The sequence below is a fragment of the Cupressus sempervirens genome, chromosome 8, assembly GCF_028749045.1.
Source record: "Cupressus sempervirens isolate cs-2001-9-10 chromosome 8, ASM2874904v1, whole genome shotgun sequence".
In the NCBI taxonomy this organism is placed as follows: domain Eukaryota; kingdom Viridiplantae; phylum Streptophyta; class Pinopsida; order Cupressales; family Cupressaceae; genus Cupressus; species Cupressus sempervirens.
Genome location: NC_143125.1, coordinates 236,745,632 through 236,766,421, shown reverse-complemented (window position 1 = coordinate 236,766,421; position 20,790 = coordinate 236,745,632). Strand labels below are relative to the sequence as shown.

Here is a 20,790-nt window from a genome sequence, read left to right as displayed (position 1 = left end):
GTGAGAAAATAAAAAGATTGCCATAAAAAAGGATCACATCCAATTATAAAATAGAAATTAAAATGAAGTAATTTTGTTTAATGATAAGTTTTTAGCTGACCATAGGTTAAATGGGAAATTGTGGACTAGGTGATTTCTAAGAAACCAACTAATGCATAAAAAGTCTATCGAAAACTTTAGTCTCTTGCCTTAATGGTAGGGACTAATAAATATTTTCACCCTGATTAAGAAAAAATGGAGCTAAATGGGACATATTGTGTAATAAAATTACATGAATTAAAATTAGAAGCATTTATCACTAAGTCCAAGAAACCAATAATAAAACATTAAAATATAAATTATCTACATTTAAAATATAAAAACCAAACCTTAAACTGACAATAGAATAATAAAAAGAAAATGGTCATGCTAAATAGCCATATTGAATCTTGTCATGTTGATAAGATAGAAGGGATAAAAATGGAACATTTTATTGTAATCATCACAAGGCAAAAAAAAACTATATGATTTAAAATCTGATGTATTTATAAGCAAGTTCAAATATTTAATAAATTAAAAAAATCATCACAAGATAATAAAATTAGATGATTTAAACCCTAAGGTATCTTTGAACAAGAAGTAGTATATTAAAACATAAAAAAATACTCAGATTTTTTACATTAAAAAATTCTAAAACCTCAATACAAATACATTGAAACAAAATATATATATTTCATTAGTTGTGAGGTTTTATTTACTTCAATGCGTTAGATAAGTCCTCTTAATAAATTTGAAGACATATGCTTCACAAGATGTTTTCCTCATCCTATATTTGTCTCTTGATTTGGTCAGGATTTATATTGATAACAAATTTTTTTTGGGTGCATCTTGCATTGTTTGTAGTGGATTGTATTTGGTTTCTGGAATCAATTGCATTCAAAAAAAATTGTCCTAATTTTTTTATCTTCTTTTTATTTCTGGAAGATGAAATCAAGAGAGTAAAAAATTTACAAAGGCCTTAGATAAAATAGTTTTAATTTATTTTTTGATAACCTTTATTGATGGAGATTGGTATATTTGCTTCGAAAACTAGAAGAAAACAATCAGAATGTGATAGAAAGAGCATATAGTATTTGTTTCCAGTACTCTACCATCTAATTGTTTTGAGCTTTGAGCACCATTGGTACCCTAATAGCATATAGAAAAGTAACATTACACATCTCTTCAAAAGGTATAATGGATAGAATTTAGCAAATATCAATTGTGGAGGAGAAAATGATCACATTAGTTTTGACACTTACATGAATGATAGGTAGATTTGATTCTTAAAATTAGTAGCAAGCTTTAATTGTACCATGTGGAATACTGGTTGGCATTGGCTATCCACTAGGTGTCAATATCAGGTTCCTGTGAGGCTTTGCCACTGTGGTTGCCTATGAGGGAAGAGAGGAAGTTAGTGCATTATGGGGTTTTGGAATTTGAATTTGAGGTGGAACAATTCTAATTTCAATTGTCAAATTCTAATTTCACTTCTTAAAGTGCAATTAACAAATTTTCAATTTCAATTTGAAACTCAAATTCTAATTTGAGTTTGACGAATTCAAATTAAAAATTTTGTTTTTAAATTCATTCCTATCGGATTCCAGTTCAATTCCAGTGATTATAATGGGCAAACCAACTGAAGGAATGCCAATGATAGTTTTAAGGTATGGATGTGCACCAATTGTGGGAGAATAAATTATGAAGTAAAACGAAATGAAGCCATCATAGGCTAAAAAATTTTGGAACGGTTTTTACAGAAAGATTAATTGCAAATACAACACATGCAAACTTCATCTCTGGCAGGGACTAAAATCTTATGACCGTCAAATGTACAAATATTTATATCAATATATTCACTTATTTATATTGTTAATATAAATATAAGGACTTGAGACCCTATACATGCCTTATCCCAAAGTCACTCCACCTATCATGCAAGTAAAAAAAAGCTACCTTCTAGAAAAGTAATTAAATCTTATAAAATGAATCATGTAAAAAAAACCAAGATTAGCTTTAAATTACATGAATATATCACTTAACATGGGTGTATTCCAAAGTCAATCAGTCTTTTGTGCATGTTAAAAAAGTTCTCTTACTGATAAAATAAAAACAAATTATTTCAAAACAATCATAAATATAAAAATAAATTAAACTATATAAAAAGAACATTCCCAAAATACTGTATTAACAAAAATAAAGATTATTAATTACATTAAAAAATTACTTAAATTTTATGAAGAATAAATAATCAAAATATATCAAAGTTAAAAAATTATATTAAAATATAAAATGATATTTTATTATTCTATCCAACAAAAGTGAAATGATAAATCTGTACTACCAAGGTTCTTATTTTTATTATTTCACTTTTTCCTTTCATTTAACATTCTAATATTGGAATAGTGTAAACATATCTATGTTTATAAATTTAATCCTGTAAATAAATTTCATTGGAAATGTTTCAAATTCCTATTTTGAAGTATTTTCATTCAGCATATTGCCAACTAATTTTTAAAATTTTTTTTATGGAGATTCAGATTCGCAAGCAAGGCTGTCTGGCAAAGCCTGTCATCAACCTAGTTCCACGAGGGCCACCATAAAGAATGTTTGTTATCAGATCAACGAACACAAGTTTATAGGCTGGGACTTAGATTGAGGAGTATCCATTCGACCAAATTAATCTCAGCTGTTTCAACAAGACTTGATCCCTCAAATTGAGATTTTGAAGTTTATTTGATGGAGATTAATTACATGTTGACAAAGTTTTTAGGTCGTGGGGTTTATGGAGTAGTATCAAAAGCTGTGGATATCAACACGGAAAATACAGTGGCCATCAAAACATCTTTGTGCACTGATGATACATTTGAGGAGAGCAAGATACTGAAGTTGTTATGTCCCAGTCCATATGTGGTGCAGATTCTTAGATGTGGTAATGCATAAATAGTGCACGATTGTTTCCTCAAGGAAACCACCAACAATAGTTCAGGTATGGCTGCAAATGAAATTGCTTATATTGCTATGGAGTTTATGGATATGGATCTCCTGTCATTCATCAAGAAAATCATGCATGGAGGATATGAATATCGTAATTATTATTTAAGAAGTAACAATAGGCCTGAGATGGTGAAACGGCTAATCTGGGATCTCTGCTGTGGTGTGGCCAATTGCCATGACATGGGTGTCGCACATAGAGATCTCAAGCCCAATAATTGTCTTCTCTCTATTAACAAGGCAGGAGGCATCACAATTAAGCTCGCAGACTTTGGGTTGGCAAAGATGGTGAAGGATAAAAAGAATGGTGTGATAGAAAGAAATGGGAAAGAATACGTGGCCTTGTGGTATAGAGCACCTGCATTATTACTTCAACAAAAAACATACAATTGCTTTGCAATTGATGTTTGGGCACTGGGATGCATTTTTGCAGAGATGGTCATAGGAGAACCCCTGTTTTGTGGGAAATCTCCAGAAGAGCAGCTAAGTATTGTATTTCAGCATGTGGGAGGTTCTGCCTGGGAGATGATGGACAAATACTGGGATGCTTTATCAGATTTAAACTATACAAATATCCGTGTGGAGCTTTTGACAAATATTTTGGGATGTGGTGGCTGGAGGTCTGGTTTGCAGAATCGGCTTGAAAGTACAGCTAAAAAGATGGGATGCTCAATAGGTGTGGATTTGCTCTTGAAGATATTGGAGGTGGATTCCAACAAAAGATTAACAGCAAAACAGTGCCTTCTCCATCCTTATTTCTCCTGTTTCCATGGTTTTTAATTCTTGGAGTGTAAAACCAATGTGAGCTCAACAGGCTATGAGACTTCTTGCTACTAGTGCTTGCCTACAACCTATGGTTATGCCAATTTGTAAGACAAGCCCGCTTGCCCGCGGTATGATTTTCTTTTATGGGTTTTCCATTTGTGAGTTTTGGAAAAGAAAGCTTATTTGTTTGTAATGGGTGAAATGAAAAGCTTTTCACTTTGTTTTACTAATACCCTAGAAATGCGAATCTTTATTTGTATGAACTCATATCAGTTTATGATTGTCAAGATGTTCTTTTACATATCTGCATAATTTGTATTGTGGGAAACGATTTTGCAGGAAAGTGTAAAAACGACTTACAAGCCTTCTAATTAAAATTCGTGTCAGCCATAGATTTCATTATAACATGATTCAATTTCAAATATTGAAACCATTCCACGCATTGCGGTATTTTAGTTTCTGTGGCTAAAGAGTTTTGAATACACCAAACACACATTCCCCTATTAATATAGACATTCATACACATGCAATCTTTCAAAAGTTTCTAACCATCTCCTAGACATAGAGATGGAATTTAGAATTTGGAACATCAATCATCAGAATTGAGACTTGGAAACGCCTGTCATTCTAAATGATATCCAACTGCCAACACAAAGTTGTGTTCAACACATTGTGACATTTTTACTGGTGCCGATTGGCGAATTTCTGCTTTCAATCCTGCTTCTCGTGGTTGTCAATCTTGCTTATCCAAGTCATTGTTGGCTCGATAACTTCAAATGGATGCATTCCAAAGATATCCCATACCTTGATCTGCTACATACCCATTATGACTGAAAATTGCAGATAATACTCCGATGGTCCAACTTGACCTACATTTTCAAATCAAGAAAGTCCAAAGTATTACTAGTAAATAGTCTGATACACACACACATATGTAGACAATCTTGGAAAAATATGTTCAACTAATTCAAATCACAGTCCACCGTTATAAGTTCTATAAACTTCAGACTATATGTCAGCCTTGAACACCAGATGATTGTAAGATTAAAGAATAAACTTTGAAACTAATACCATATACCAAAGTTATTAATTGTGAAAATGGTGTTGCTGTCGTCATAGTAAAATGGCTCAACTGAGGTTCTCCAAATTCAGGATTATTAACTACATGAATTAAGCAGCTCAGAAATTCAATTGGATTGTAAATATAGTAAATCAAACGCTTTCCATCACTAGATACTCCTTTCTCCTTTCGCTTTCCTCTAAGGCTCTGCTTTCTGTGTGCAATACCATATCCACACCACTCATTAACACATCTTTTATTCAGAATGTCCACCTCATCGATATGGGTTCAGTTTTCACAATGAAATATCCGAGGAAAACAATTCACTTCTCTGATTTAATTCACAACATATAAAACTTTATTCAACAAGACATTTCATTAATTGCATAATGGCTGCTATAGAAGCTTGTAGCCAATACCCAATTCCACACTCGTGTAACAAACACACAAACTACCAACATTCACATGATTTGAATGGATGAACTGATCTACCTTTTATGGAAGAGTTATATTTGAAAGCCAAATGTACAGTCATAGAAGGGGAAAGAAGTGTCAGTTTAAATCAAGAAGAGAAATGAAATGTAAACAAAATACAAAGAAGACAAAACACAATATGTGGTTTGGTAATTGCCTCAATCCACTCTTTGGCATAGAGTTAGTTTATATTAATCCAATCCACTATACTCTATACAATTAGTTTATATTAATCCAATCCACTATACTCTATACAATCAATCATTTATAGAAAGCTTTTCAAATAGAAGAGATGAACGGAAATGTATAGTCATGTGATCATTGGTTGGCCTTCATATCTCAACAATCTCTTTGGCGAAGTCCAACCGACACAGCCATGTACACTAGTATCCCCTGCTTTCTATTTCGAATCTCAGAGAACAAATAGACCTTAAAAAGATCTCAACTCAGTCAAATTTTGTTCCAGCACACTCTAAATGAATTTTTCTCCAAATTGAAGCCAAAAAATTATTCTCCTACAAAAAAGTAGGCACAAACTAACCCATCAGTTCATAATAAAATAAGCTACTTTCTGCAGACCTCAAAATACATTCCTATATCAGAAATTTTGGGCATTGACATATCTCTTGTATCAAGCCATAATTTTGGGCATACTCCGATGACTTCCTCCCGAGTATCAAGCCATAATTTTAGAAGCAAATTATTCGGATCATCGAGGCTCAAACCAGAAGTAAGAGAAATCATTTCATAAATGACCAACACCCGGTTGTTTGTAGACTTGCCATTTTTGTCTGCATCTACCTTCTTCCCCAACTCTTCCATGATGCCTTTCCTATGTTACACATCACCCGTGAATTGCACCAAGCTTAAATTAGGGAGCTTCTTAATCTTCTTTGAGCTTCTAAATCATTCTTCTGATTCTGCTTCATGCTTATTTTCTTAGTCATCCCACCTATAAATATGGCAAGTTCTATTAGTTTTTCCAGGTACAACATCATTCTCTTCAGAGCCTACATTTCAAAAAAATCGTCAATGACAAAATCAACTTCATTTTCTTCCATCTCTGCTCAACCTTACTGTGGAAAACAAATGGAGAAACCATTTGTGAATAAAATACAAAGAAGACAAAACACAATAGATGTAATTTTATGGTAGTTTGGCAATTGCATACATCCTCTCTTAAGTAGGGTATTAGTATATACAATATATTAATCCAATCTAAAATGCATAGTACATAAAATACAAAGTACATAGACTGTAAGCAGTCATTTATAGAAAGCTCTCCAAATACTAATAAGAGATATAACTAATAGTCATATGACTGTTAGACTTCACATCCCAACAGAAAGCTTTACCAGCATGTAAGTTGCATTTACTTCATCAATTTTTATCTAAGATCTGGAATCCAACTAAAATTCCTAAACATCCATGGGTTCCTGCTAAAATATTTTGTTGAATTTTTTGATGTTTCAGAGATGATGTTGTTATTTCTGGTCTGACAAGAAGGGTCACGTGAATGACCTCTAAATATACACTTGCTAATAACATACCGGGCCCATATATAACTCCTGATTATTGTTCAATGCTTATACTTTTCGTCAAAAAAACTTGAGAGGTGGGAGCTTTGATTCCCAAAATCATCTCAATTTCGCTAATTAAGAAAATGCAATAATCCTAGTTTCCTGAAACGACCTATGGCTTAGAATTATCCTGAGGAGCCAATGACTTAGATTATCTTATAGAGGAATTTTGTAGTGGTTATATTTCTGCATTGGAAGTAAGGTTTACAAAGTTATCTTCTGTGAAGTGTGAGACAGTTGGACACAAGAGTAATAGTTGTATAGAAAGGATCACAGACTTCAGGAAATCCTAAAGCCCTTTAATCTTCCATTATTTCACCTTTTAACATGGTACACGAATCCCTGGTCATCTGGGATTAAGCCAATATCTAGATTAACACAAACCAGAACTACAACAAGAATCATAAGAGATTATGGACTGAATTTGGCAATCTAATTCGTTTACATTTGATCAAGAATAATAAGAGATTATGGAGTGGGTTTGTTAATGTAATTTTTTCACATTTAAGACTAAGTTACAAGTGAAAATACCTTGTGTTATGCTGAGTTTTTTTGGGACAGAGGAACAGGTTTCAGGATAGAAAATTTTGTTGCTAAAATTCGAGGTGGGGGGCAACAAAGCGGATGACTATATAAAATATAGGGAAATTTTAAAATATATAAGGAAATTTGTCAATATACATGACATTTATATGAAAATATAGATAAAGCATCTCATTTAAACATCATAGAACCTTAGCATACAAGTTTACAACATTTCATTATATCAAAACACAATATGCATTTGAATTCAGAAATCAGAACTCAGTGTCAAAAGATATGTAAATAGGTTTAGCGTACAAAACTAAAATACACAAAGGCTTAGTGCTGCCATATAGTTTCATTTTCAATATAAAAATCAAAATATATCAAAAGTAAACAAAGCACATTGCTGCTCCTATTCTGATTCAGCCAACTCTGCATCAAAATTCAAGTCATCTTTGTCGTAGCCAGTGGGAAGAAGAGCATCCTCATCTAATGAAACTCCCACACCAATCCTCGTGGTGTCTCCTCCTCATGAGCCTCGGTCCCATCTTCAGAATCAACATCCCACCGAAATGCTAAAATATATGTATTTTTCTTTGACTTCGTTGTTTGCACAGAACTAGGGACAAGCTACTATGACATCCCTGACTTTCCTTGGGACTTCCAACTTTTTTCCTCAGTGATGTCCCCCTCAGTACCTAATGAGCATTCAACACCCACTAAAGAGAGACTCTAATCCATGATCCAAGGCTCTAATACCACTTGTTGGATGCATTTGTGGTTGTACCAAAAGTTCAAATTGTTAATACCCAATACAAATGCCAGATTTACCCCATTCTACGACATGAATCTCAAAGAAGGTGCTGACCACCAAGTCAAAAATCTGAACAAAAAAGAGGTGGAGGACAATGTTCCCTAACCGTTCCCAAGTTCTCAAAACATCTCCATTATGGACATATGGAAATATGAATGGGAAAGCATCTAGATAAACTTGAAAATACCTTAATGACTAAAATCCCCAAAGTTGACAATTTCAAATTATCTGAACAAAAATTTCCAACATTCTGAATAAAGTATAGATCAGGTTTTGAATTGATAATAAATAACCAAAAGGAAACATAGAGGATATAATCCAGATCAGATCAGATTAGACAAAGCATTATAGTTCAGAACAGAATTTGCAAGCCAAAGATACAAGCGACAGAGCATCCAAGGTCAGTGAGAGATTATTGTCTTGAGCAGTGTTACCCAAGGACGCATCTCCAAAATATTTTCTGCCATCCCTGTCTTGGAAATGTCTCGGAGAATTGGGGACACCCAGGAGACTTTGACTTTAACTTCTAGAACAAATTAGACTTTGACTCCAAAGTAATACAAATTTGGCATAAGAATTCTGCTGATTCTTATATTTTAAGGTTCTAGTATGTGTAACTACATGCTTTATCCATGTTTTCATATAAATATTTTAAATTTCTCTATATATTTTAATTTCCATATTGTTATATAGCGGTTCCCATTTGTCGTCTCCCATTATCTCCAAAATTGACCCAAAGAAAAACTGTCATCCTAGTCCTGAAAACTCGGGGGAACATAGGTTCTGAGTAATGCTAGGGTCTATTACATTTCAAGTTGCATTCACAATATATATCACATGCTAACAAAATTAAAAAAGAGATCACTGTCACTGTAACTGGCTGTGTAGGGCGCAACTACCATTAAAAATGATGATCAACATAGACAAAAGGAGACCGCCATCAGTGTCACTATAGGTAGTGGAAACTATCTATATTTAATTCTTTGGCAGATATTTTCTTGATGGATCTCAAAACATAGGTCTGAAATCATCATTCTCCATCTGGCTGTCCTTTAATTCATCCTCGAACCCTGGGCGTTTCTTATTATATTTGTTTCCACAAAAGCCAACGTCTCTTCAAAATTTTCATTTCTTTTGTTTGATCCTTGTCAATTTTCTTCCAACAGAACAAAAAATCCAATTCTACTTCCGAATTGCAGTATATATTTTTAAAAAACTTTCTTGACAATCCAGTTAATTTCTTTTTCTAATTTCCGCAGTTGTCTCTGTGAACCAAGAATATAAATTATACAAACAATTTTCAAGATCAAATCAATTTTCTGCATTTACACTTTAAGGTATATACTTTAAATTCAGTATAACTTCAAATATAGGCTTCTGGAAAATTGTTTTACCCGCTGGCCTGGTTTGACAACTCCTTCTATGCTTGGTAGCCCACATGCATTGTCTGTGTTCTCATTTTTTGCATACTTTTTAACACCTTTGTTGAAATTCTTGCTAACCATGTATTCATGAATTCCTTCTGTTCGAAAAAAAATCACATTTCTCTCAGGAGCTGAAAAGATCTGGGCGTAATTTCATCCTCTATGATTTTTATTTTGACAAGCGACCCTTTAACCCTCTCTTCGAGAAGGAGTCAGTGCAATATAAAAGACATTATTTTTATAATATATTGATGTACTTTAATATTTTGATTATAATATGTTAATAAAATGATGTTTTGATTAGAAATGTAATGTCTCTCAATATTATTAAATAATAATATTTTGTTATGTGGTTGAGAATCAATGTTTTTAATCTTTCGGGCCCACTATTTATTTTTAGTACTAGTCAAATTATTGCCATTTTGTAATCTTTCAGGAAGTTTCCCCGAAGACCTTTATAAGACCACCTTGTAATTTTAGGCATGCGATTTGGATTATTTTCTTTATACTACGAATTCTTGTTGGAGTTCTCTATTGTTTGTCATTTCGGAAGTGAAAGATCTGCCCTACTTGGCTTTCTGATTTTGGTAGGATTCAATTCTCACCTTATTCCATTGGCTGTAATACTTCACTTGGATTTGACAAATTAGAGCACCATCTTTGTTTGTGAGTGTTAATTGGAGAATATCGGTACTCAATATCTATTCATGCTTGGCATTTATTTGATGGAGTTGTGTTTTAGTATTATTTCAATATGAGTTTGTATGCTCTTTCCAATCTCTATACAATACTTGACGTACTCCTCCATCCATACTCCTCCCTCCATCTTTCATACTACCTCCCTCCATCTGTACTCCTTCATCCATCCATACTTACCCTAGCATTTGTTGTACTAGCTCCTTCCATCCGTACTCCTCCCTCCATCTGTACATGCCTTGCCATCCACCGTACTACCCCCTCCATTTGTACTCCTCCCTCCATCTGTCATTCGTACCACCCCCCTTCGTACTCCTCCATACACTTCCATATTTCTCATTTCATATTCCATACATTTCCATTCCCTTCGTACTTCAATTTTGATCTTCCACTACTAACCATCGTACTAGGGTCCTTTTCACTGTATGTACGCCAAAGTTCATATATCCTTTTGTATTCACAAAAAGTTTGATGTATAGTCTTGTATGCCTCGCCTCTTTGTTTGGACAAGGGACATTACATGAAAAGGCATGAAGAGAATCCTAAACTCAGACAACAACAAAGTAATCAATCCATCTCTACCTTAGGCCATTATAGCTAATGAGTAGAGAAGCACACGCTAACCTCAATGGTTGGAGTCCCACCCAAAACTTACAGCTAACTTAAGTCTAAACTTTAAACTATTAAGCTTACTAAAAGCTAACAGTTGAATAGGTTAAACCATCCACACTTAAAGCTAACTTGAGTGTGAACTTTAAACTACTAAGCTTACTAACCATGTTCAGAGACTTACTACCCCAACAATAGATGGGGATAAACAGAGTAATCAATTAATATAAACTTCATCATGATCAAGAGTTTACAGAAATATTTGTAGGACAACACATAAAACAAGAAACCTATAGTAAACCTAGAAAAAACACTGAAAACATAGGAAAATAAACTAAGCTTGTTTAATGTTCTCCCAATCTTCATTGAGATACTTGATCTCTTTAGTTCAGTTCTCGATCTAGGTGGCACTTGTAAGAAATCGATCAAAATGAAAACTAATCAAACAATCCAAGAGAGCTTGATGTGAATAATTTTACCATAAATCAAATGAGCATCCCATTGGAGCAATTGTCGTACTAGCTCCTTCCATCCGTATTGTAGAAGAAGTGAAGTGTTTTTGAATGTAAGAGAGACATCTCTTTTATAGAGATAAGAAAGGAGTTGCATGTGGTTGCATGTTTAACTCTCATTTCTATGAATGCCACCATTCATAATAAGTGTGTGCAAAGTGTCAAGATCCTCTTAAGGAGGATAAACTAAATTCCTTAATAAAAGAATTATAAAATAAGTTTTCCTCACATGTGGACTAAAAGACAAGTAAATAACATGTTCTCAACATGTGTACAATAGGACAAACTACATTTAGGGATTCTTGGAATATCCCAAATTAAATACATCCAAGGAAAGATTAATATTTCTAACCTTCATCTCCTTGAAATTCTTTCCCTTGGCTTGGCTCGCATTTTTCAGTTGGCTCTTCCCATTGATGATCCCAAACATAGTCTTTCTCATCATTTCTTTCTACACTTTGCAAATAGAGAAAACAACCACCCCCAACCGATCCAGACCAGTGACCGCGGTTTTGAACTGTTTATTAAGCTTTTCAGATTTCTTATTTGTTTCATCAAATTTATCATTAGAGTCCTTCTTGAAGTCTTCCAAATTCCTATGGCTATTGGAAAGGGAGTTCATCATTTCTCTAGCCTCAATTTTTTCACTAATCTTAAGCCCTTCACCTTTTGTAATGCCTATGTCCACCACTACTTTCGTATCTTGGGGAAAGTGAGCTTCATCATTTGTTTCTTCCGCTTTCATATCAAAATCAGCTCCATCAAAGGAGAAAATCCATCTTTCTCTGGCATTTTCTCCACTTGTGTATCTTCCGTCTTATCCTCCATTTGGGAATTGTGGGAGTCCTCCTTGCTTTTTTCCTTATAACTCTTCCCTCTTTCATTTTTCAACCTCACAAATCTTCTCTCCCCAAAGCTAGAGTTCCCCTTTTACCTTTTGAGGTCCATAGCTCTCTCCTCCTCATTAGTAAAAATTCCCTCTCCTTCATTTTTATCAATATCAATAATATCTTCTACCATTTCCCATTTTTAGGGCTACTAGCAGGGCTAGATTTTGTGAAAGCATTTTTCCACTTCTTGGGGGCCTCAATCAGAAGGGGTTGTTCCAAAGAAATAAAAATATTCTTAGCTTTAGAGGGATGAGGGTTATCTAAAATTTGAGGTGACTCCATTTGGGACTTATTAGCATAGATTTCTTTGATAACCACAGAGAAATCTATGAGTGGGAAACATCTATCAAAACTTGAGTGGTGAGCACAAATATGGTGGTAAAGGACAAAAATGATCCCTTGGTGAATATGAGGGTTTTCTTCCAAGATAATGTTGTTGACTAGAGAGGAAAATAGGAAGAGCATAATGTTAACTTTTTCCCCATATCTAAGCATATTAAGCAGTGGAAAATAATAGCCATGGTAGGTTGTGTAACATGACCTTCAAGAGTAAACTACTTGATTACCTAGTAATAAATGACACCAAAAGGGCTAGGGAGAGAGAGTCTATCACTACCATTTCTAGAACTCACACAAACAATTTCTTTCATTCCTTCAAAGAACATATGCCTAAATTTATAGTAGTCTAATGCACCTTTCCTTTCCACTTTAACGCCAACACATCCAAGGCCTATCACTTCTCTAATTAGTTCTAACGTCACCACAAATTTGATACTCCCAATCTCCAACAATCCTTTGTTCCAAGAGTTAGCAAACTTAGTGGAGAGAAGAGTATTGTGGCCTTTCATCATGTGGATATACAAATGTAGACCCTCAAAAAAATGTCCCCAATTTTTTTTTTTTTTTTGCACTGTCTCTCTACAGTTTATGGGTTCAACATGTTTCAGTAGGGCTCCCATGGTGTTCTCCTTCTCAAATAACTTCTTAGAATTTTGAGGACCCAGGTTTAGATTGACAATACTTCTCTCTACAATATCACTCATAATGGCAACTTCCTGTGACAACTAAAGATTATAGATATTATTGAAGAACTTAGAGTGCATAGAAGGAAATTCCATTTCCAAATAAGGGTGACACAAAAAATAAACCAGAGGAGTTGTCAGGTCTAAAATCATGTCACAAATCCTACTTTCAATCCTACTATCGTACCACTTCACATAGCTGGGTCTTTTTCTACCATCGATGTGAAAAATATAATAAACCATGGTGACATGCCACATGTATAGCCTTGGCTGAGTAGAACACTTTCTAACTCGTCTCCACAAATACCTGAAATGGATATTATTAACCACCTTATGAAATAACAAATGAAGATATGGGGTATGATTCACACAACAAATCTTGATCAAAGAAATGATATGTAACATACTTTTCAGCTTCACATGATTAAAATCATTATTAATGCATTTATTGAACTTGACACTCAAAAAAGGCCCATTTAGATTATATCTTTTAATACTCTTAGAAAATAAACCTTGATGACTCAACAACTTAACGATCTACCTATCACCTTTGGTATTCCTATTACATGGCATGTTATTTTTTATTATCATTTAAAACAATTAGACTTAACTCTTGCATGCACTCCATTTGAGTCACCATCTTCCACTCCTCATAGTTTAATCCTCAGGTGGCCAAATAGTTAGCAACTTCATTCCCTTCTCTAAGAGTGTGTTTGACAATAACTTTGCTAAAGGATAAGAGATATCTTCTACAATCATTTATAATCATGGCAATTATCCAAGGAAAATTAACATTTTTTAAGAAGTAAATCAATAATTAGCTCTGAGTCTCCTTCCAACTCAATGTTATTCACTTCTAAGTCTTGAAGAGTTTCAATACCAAACCACATTACAATAGCCTTAGCATAGTTGTTAAACTTTATTCCCAGCAACTTTACAAAGCCAAGGTTTATTTGACCTTTCCAACCTCTGATAATTTCTCCTACTCTAGCAACACCGTGATTACCTTTAGAGAATTCGTTCACATTACATTTCATCCATCCCCTTTTTGACAAAATCTAGTAGCACTTTTTCCTTTTCCAAATCTTCTCCTAGTTAATATCTATCGAACTTTGATTAATGTTCTAGTTTTATTTTAGCCTTAGGTCTAGTAGACTAGGGAACTTGAGGCTTTGGGGAAGTAAGAAGAATGCATACTTTCTCTAATGATGTTTTTGATGATGTGGAAAGTAGAGGCAATGTCCTTTTTATATTTCAAGATCCTATTGTTTCTTTGTTTCAAAACACAACTAACAAGAGGAAGAATTAATTCCTAAGTATTAACAGAGATAGGGTGAGAGAAAGGAGAAATTATCTATTGAATCATCAGATCATTAATAGTTTTGGGGAACATCATGGATAGATGATAATCCTTGAGCACCAGATTCCATTTCTCAACTATGAAAGGGTAGTGTAATAATAGATGATTGATAGACTCAACATCCTTCTTACATTGAGCTCATTTGTTATCTAACTTTAGACTACGTTTAGTACCAAGTGTAAGGATATTTCCATGAGCCACTACCAACCAGAAGAATTTTATATTAGGTTGTAGATAATGAATCCAAATGCTCTTCCTAAATTTTTCTCCCACAAGATTGTCTTCTTGTGCTCCATAGAGAGAACAAACTAAGAAGACATCGTGTTGTTATATCTCCACATCTATTTATGTTCTTGGAATTGGTTAATGAGACTAGGTTCAATGAGTATATCCATAAGATATGTGATGGCTTCCTTACTAATATTCCTAATTCTTCTAGCATCTCTTTGGACTTGCCACAATATAATTAAGTCCTTCTATATTGCATTGCCATTTCCCCATTCTAGGTAGTTTTCCACCTTCTCAAACACATTCACCCTCAACTAGTCCATCAATCCTTGGTTATTTACTTCATCCTTGGTGGGAACATCATCCTTCCACATTTCTTCACATAATAAGCTTCTTCTACCATTTCCTATTTGCATTATACTTCCTCTTCTAATCAAGCCTTTGGTTTTCAATATGTTCTTCCAGAGAATAGATCTTCCATTAGAGTTATTCTTACTGAGGTACAAATAGGAAGGAGGATTAGATAAGTATTTGGCCCTTAAGATTCTAGACCAATATTTAGATCCTTCTAAGGTTGACTAGCTCAATTTAGAGACCAGAGCTTTGTTCATACTTTTAAAATTCCTGGTACCAAGGTCTCCATTCTCCTTGGATTTACACACTCGATTCCAGTTGACAAGGGCCATCTTTCTCTTTCCCTCCACTCCTAGACCATAAGAAGTTTTGTGAATTTTCTGTAGGGAACCTGCCACATTCACATACATTAAGGAGAAGGACATGAGGTACATTGGGATACTTTAGAGTCAAGCTTTAAGGAGAAGTAGCTTACTCCCAAAACTTAATAGTTTTTCTTTCCATCTAGCCAGTTTCTTTTGGATTTTTCATTGACACTATTCTAGTATAGGGGACTAGGTTTCTTTGATGAGAAGGGTAGGCCAAGATACATATCTGATAAACATTGGATTTAGCATTCCAACACAGTAGAAATGTTTCTTTGAATGTCTTTTGGGTATTCAAAAAGTAGAGTTTACTCTTATGAAAGTTTATATATTGACTAGATAACTTGACATAGTTAGCTAATAGGGACTTCCAAGCATTTTCTTCAGATAAGATAGCTTCTCCAAAAATGACAACATCATCCATGAATTGCTTGTGAGTAGAGGGTAGAATATTAGAGGCATCTTTGACACCACAAATATAGTTTGAGATCTTGAGTCTATTTAGGTTCCTACCTAGGACATCCTACACAATTATAAATAGATAAGGGGAGAGAGAGTCTCCTTGCCTGAAGCCAATGCCCATAGTAAAGAAACCTTGAGGGAACACCATTGACAAGAATAACATAAGATGTTGAGGTAACATAGTTCATGATCATCTTGAGGTATTTTCCAAGAAAACAAAATTTAGTTAGTACTTTTTCAAGGAAAAACCATTTGACCATATCATAGGCTTTACAAATATTGAGCTTGAGAACCATGGATGGTTTGTCATTGGCATTCATAGAATATAATATCTCATGAGTATAAATGATCGCATCCATAATATTCCTCCCACCAATAAAGCCTTTTTTATTTTTTGTGACAATTTTCTCTAGGATTGGCTTCATTCTATTCACTAAGACTTTGGTTATAATTTTGTAAATAGTATTGCAGATACTGATAGGATGAAATTCTTCAATACAAATGGAGTTAATTTTTTTAGGAATGAGCACGATTTAGGTTTGATTAGTCTTATTCGCCATTATTTCTATTCTAAAGAAGTGGCAATCCGCTTTGAAAATATCATCTCCCACAAAATCCCAATATTCTTGGAAGAATGCTGGGGGGAACCCATCAGGACTCAAAGATTTGAAACATTGGAAGGAAAAGACAATGAATCTAACTTCTTCTCTATCAATATTTTTTTCCATATTAGCATTTTCCTCTAGAGAGACAAGCATAGTAATGCATCCTAATAGGTGAAAAGGGTCATCAGCTCCATCATCAATAGCTCCCCTTGATGCAAATAGTATATAGCTTTAGTGTTAATTTCATCTTCCTCTGAAACTACCATATCATTGGCAACTTTAAGAGATCTTTATTCTGTTTGTACTCTTGTGTTTCAGAGTAGTAAGATGGAGGAATCTAGTATTCTAGTCACCTTCTTTGAGCCATTGGATCTTGGATTTTTGTTTCCAAAAGGTTTTTTCTTGAGTAGAGATGGAGAGGCATTGGTCCCTATAAGATCTTTCAAAATTTTGAGAGTCTAGATCATTTAGATTATCTTTCACTTTCTTCTGAGAAGCTGCTAGTTTACCTTCTAAATCCTTTTTCTTTTCAAAGATGTTACCAAAGGATACTTTGTTCCATGTCTTAACCTTTTCTCTAATCATTTCCAACTTAAAGTTTAAATTAATCAAAGGAGAAGACTTAGCCATAGTTTGCCACCATTTATATATCAAGTCTCTTAATTTTCCATTGGATTGCCACATAATTTCAAATCTAAAAGGGCCAAAGATTCTTTGTCCTGCTTTCCATTCAAGGAGGATAACACAATGATCCAACATCATTCTGGGTTTTTCTTCCAAGGTGAAGTCATCAATATTACTCTAGTCAGAAGAAAGAGAAAACTTGTCCAATCTAACCTAGATAACGCTGCTCTCTTGTCTCTTTTTGGACTAGGTAAACTTTGCCCCTTTAAGGTATAGATCCATCAGCCTAGTAGATTGGAAGAAATCTCTCGGGTCTTTCATACTATCAAAGAAATCTCCAGAGCCACTCAATTTATCTAAAGGATGGAGAGGAGTGTTGAAATCTTTAGCTATCATCCATCTAACATCTTGACCATTTCTCATTAGATTTTCAAGGAAATCACATTGTTTATTTCTTTGTGCTCTTGAGTTTGGAGCATAGATTTTAACCACATTCCAGTACCATCCAACAATAATATCACGACAAGCTAAAATAATGGAGTTCTCATTGGAGTGTAGAGTACCTATTATTTTGTTCACATTCCATGCAACCACCATCCCTCCAAAACCAACATTGGACTCATGCGAGACCCAAGAGGAACTTGACCAAACGTGGGACATCACCTTGTCCAAATTATGTTTACTCATCTTTGTTTCTTGAATGAGAACCATATCAACTTTGGATTCAAGTAAGGCACACTTCAACATATGTTTCTTAAGGGGATTGTTCAATCCTCTAACATTCCAAGAAAAGATACTAACCTTAGAAAACTAAGGAGAAACTACTCTAGTTTTAAACATACCATAACCCAACAACAAAAAACTAGATTAAAATTGTCTCCTTCCAGAATCCTCTAGAGGGACCCCTTTCCTTTAGTTACTCCTAAAACCCCAGTGGATCTACTCATTTTTCTATCTCTGTGAATATCTATTTTATTCTTCTACTTGTTTTACTTGTCTACCACTACCCACTCCATCTCTTCAATCAAATTTGAATTGTAATTCCCTTCTAAATCCAATCCTAGCATAGGGGGAACAAGTTTACTAGCAGTCATTTTTGAGGGATCAGGTCCCCTAATGGACCCACCAGAAGAACAAGTTGGCCTAGGGATAACCACTAAAATAGACAATGTTACTCTGGTAGGTCGATTTGGGGATGAGAGGATGATCACCCCCAACACATATAGAGAATGAAGTCTAGGAAGCCCTTGTCAAATCATCAAGGAACTTTTTCTGAGATGGTGTCAATAGAGAACCACCACCCCCATTTGAAAGACTGTCAACCCTCTTGGTAATCATGAAAATATGAGGGCCATTGGGCTGAAAACTTGGATCAAGTGGAGTTGATATGGAAGGAAGGGTCTCTTCCTAAACCTTAGAATTTGGGCCTTGGGAGATATCCATCCCCCTTTCTACTAAAGGACCACTATAAGGGTTTTCCTTTTGCTTCGAAGGGGATCAATCAAGATTCCCTACCCTTTTATCTAAGAACTTCGAAAGAACCCCAATCTTAGTCTACTGGGTAGTACAAGTCATATCCAAATTCCCAAACCTTTTACACCTCATTCAGAATTTTTTTTCTTTCTCATAGTACAAGGGTTGGACATAGGATCCCAACTTTAATTTAATGGTTACCTCCAACAAAAGAACTTGATTCACTATCATACTAACACAAATCCTTGCAAACAAAAGGTTGGCTTTTGTTTGGGTGACCTTATCAATTGCCAACAATGATCCAAAGGAGTCAATAATACCTTTAAAGACCTTGTTATTCTAGAACTCTAGATGTAGCCTTAGAAGCCTTACCCACGTAGGAGCATGAGCTCCAAAGTCAATAACCAAATCTAGCTTAGGTTTTCAAATACAAATGTGAAGGATATTTGTCAAATTCACACCCAGTGGCCCCAATCCATTCATAAGAACATTGGAGAGATCCTCATGGCAGATGAAGGACCAAGGAGTTGATTTTAATGCTACTTTTTAAGGACTAGGTTGAAGCCACCTATTTCATCAACTGTTCAACTAAAGGTTAGAATAGTGGGAATTTTCCCACAAGAGAGTGAGCCCTAAATCATTTACCATTTCATCAACGATCTCATCGGGAACCTAAATCATATGACCCAAGATCAAGAAGGGGCTTTTAAAATTTGGAGGAGGGGGCATGGAAATACCCAAAACTTTCTTTGCAAACAAGCCATTTAAAGTAATGGAATTAATGGTATTAGCTCTAGGAGGTGGAGTAACCGAGCCATGCAAGACATGGCCCCAAGGGTTTATAGCAAACAAAGGGGAGCTTGGAAAATCACCATGGCCAACTAGGAGAGGCATGGTACCAATGGAACTTGTTAGTTAATAATGATAATAATAAAATGATGTTATACTTCAATTATTTTTAGTTTAAGATTAAAATAAAAGTTTGAGTTAGGATTAATATCATTTTTAGAGTTAGGATTAGGGTTGGATTGGGAATAAGGTTAGGGTTAGAGTTAAAGTGAAGAGATATGGTTACAACTAAAATTAGGGTATAATGTTTACATTTAGAATTACTATCATGGTTAGGGTTAGGGTTTATGATCATGGTTATGCTTATGATTTATGATTATGGTTATTCTTATGATTATAATTAGAGTTAAAGGTATGGTTAAGTTTTATGAAAGGTTGAGGAGTAAATTTATGATTAAGGTTACTTTAAGAGTTAGGATTAGAATTATGGTTACAGATATAGACTCAACCACATTTATTATAGGAAGGGGTAGAGTTTATATTATAATTATAATTAAATTTATGGTTAACAATAGAGTTTTGGTTTAGTTAGGGTTAACATATAAGCATTATTTTAAGGTTAGATTATAATTAGAATTAGGGTTAGCAATAAGGTTTAACATTTATGATTAGGATTAGGATTTAAAATTTATGATTAGAATTAGTGTTAAGGTTTGATATTTTTTATTAGGATTTATCTTTTATAATTAGGGTTTACCATTCAAGATTGTGGCTTAAAGTAGGATTTAGGGTTTGTCATTTAAGCTCAACATTCAACATTTAGAGTTAGATATAGGGTTAGGTTTATCATTTAATGTTATGGTAAGTCTTAGAGTATGTGTTTACATTATAGTTAGTTATACTTAGGAGTCGAGTTTGTCTTGGGTTAGAATTTGGGATCAGGATTAGGGTTAAGATTTAACATTTAGGATTACAATTCAATAATAAGGGTTAAAAATATAGTTTAGCATTTGGAACTAGGGTTTACCATTTAGGATTATAGTTTAGGGTAGGATTAGGAATAGGTTTAGTATTTAGGATTCAGGGTTATGGTATGAGTTTACATCATATTTAGTATGATGGTAAGTAGAAAAATGTATATTAGGGT

The 20,790-nt window shown here is 34.2% G+C and overlaps 1 long non-coding RNA gene and 1 pseudogene across 1 annotated transcript; one reads left to right on the top strand and one right to left on the bottom strand.

Annotated features, from left to right (window-relative positions):
- The first annotated feature begins 2,757 nt into the window (after positions 1 to 2,757).
- LOC149542373 (cyclin-dependent kinase B1-1-like) lies at positions 2,758 to 4,007 on the top strand (annotated as a pseudogene).
- A 164-nt stretch (positions 4,008 to 4,171) lies between these two features.
- On the bottom strand, positions 4,172 to 9,761 carry LOC149542372 (uncharacterized). Its single transcript, XR_016355460.1, has 2 exons — positions 9,625 to 9,761; positions 4,172 to 4,646 (listed from the first exon to the last, which is right to left on the bottom strand). It is a non-coding gene; the product is annotated as an uncharacterized LOC149542372 (long non-coding RNA).
- Positions 9,762 to 20,790: the final 11,029 nt, after the last annotated feature.